Source organism: Rattus norvegicus, chromosome 14, assembly GCF_036323735.1.
Source record: "Rattus norvegicus strain BN/NHsdMcwi chromosome 14, GRCr8, whole genome shotgun sequence".
Lineage (NCBI taxonomy): Eukaryota > Metazoa > Chordata > Mammalia > Rodentia > Muridae > Rattus > Rattus norvegicus.
In genome coordinates, this window is record NC_086032.1 from 37,316,322 (window position 1) to 37,317,870 (window position 1,549).

Here is a 1,549-nt window from a genome sequence, read left to right on the forward strand (position 1 = left end):
TAAATAAATAAATAAATAAATAAATAAGGATGCAGAGCTGGAGAAAGGGCAAACCTGTGAGGAGGAGACAAATATGGAAGGACCAGCTACCTAAGAGGAACAGTGTGTGTATCATCAGTGTGCAGAAAGAACAAACAGCCCGGGTTCCTGTGACCACAGAGCAAGAGACACACAGGAATCAGACTGCTACCGAAACAGGGGAATTTACAGGCTGAAATCTGAGTGAAAGTTTGCAATGGCCTAACACAAGTCTGTCATGACCACAAGAGCTCCAGAAAAACTGAATCCACAAGCAGAATGCAGAACAGGACTGCTTAAAATGTCAGTTAGGTTAGTTGTATTGCCTTTTCTCTTCTTTCTAATTTCTTTATTCTCCACCCTTTGTAACCGAGCTTTACTTTTAAAGTTATTTGTGGTTACTGCATTTCTTTTTATACATAGAAAAGGGTGAAATAGAAAGAAAATAATAGCAAAGCCCAAGAGTAAGGTCATGTTCAGTTTCTATGGATTACTGATCATACTTAATGGGGGATGAGTATTTGTCTACTGAGACTTCATGCGTTTCCTATTATATGACACACACACAACCTTCTAACCTAGGCTAGAGTTGAAGTTCAGAAGAGAGAAACTATAAAATACCCAAGGTCCTTCTCTTTATTTCTAATTTATTTCAGAGAGAGAGAGAGAAGAGAGAGAGAGAGAGAGAGAGAGAGAGAGAGAGAGAGAGAGAGATTGTAGGCTCAACAATGTCAGTCTAACACGATGAAGAGTTGAGGAAGAAGAAGAAAGACCCGTGCCGCTTACTCAGCTAGAGTAAGCATTGGTCTTTAGAGGAGTATTGAGTGAAAAGTATTGTCCCACAGTCACAATACCATTACTATTAGTCACTGCTCTGTCACTGGAGGTCTGTGGGAAGGGCCTGGGGTGGGGGTGGAGAACCAGAGTGTAATGGGGATGTAACACAGAAGCAATTACTGCTTGTGGCTCTGATTCATGGTAGAAGCTTCTCTCTATTAACTTACTTTAAATACATCTATAATTAGGTGGATAAAGTTATTAATTGTTTAGTACTTAGTGAAAAAACTACCACAGATATAGTGGCTTAGTGTAACACATGCTATTGTAAGTTTCTGTGAGACATGAGTGTCAAAATCACTTACCCGTGTCTTCTGCAAACCTGCAATATGGCAGATGATTCTCATCTGAAGCTCAATTGGGGAAGGATCATCTTACTGTAGTAATTTTTTTTTCTTTTCTTTTGGAGCTGGGGACCGAACCCAGGGCCTCGTGCTTGTTAGGCAAGCGCTCTACCACTGAGCTAAATCCCCAACCCCGGGGAAGGATCATCTTATGACTTCATATGCCTATGTTCACAGTGCAGACTTCTTGCACTGTGAAATTGTTTGTGAAATTGAAAGCTTTTGTGTTTACAGACCATGCTGAATTCCTTGTCATGGAGCCTTCAACATACCGTAGCTTGGGATATAACTCTCTACTTTTCAGAGATAACAAGGAAAACAGTTATGTAGCAAAATGGACTTAAACCTTA

At 40.3% G+C, this 1,549-nt stretch overlaps 1 non-coding gene across 1 annotated transcript; it reads right to left on the minus strand.

Annotated features, from left to right (window-relative positions):
* Positions 1–1,257: 1,257 nt before the first annotated feature.
* Positions 1,258–1,330, minus strand: Trnav-aac20 (transfer RNA valine (anticodon AAC) 20). The gene has a single exon. It is a non-coding gene; the product is annotated as a tRNA-Val (tRNA).
* Between the last annotated feature and the right edge of the window lie 219 nt (positions 1,331–1,549).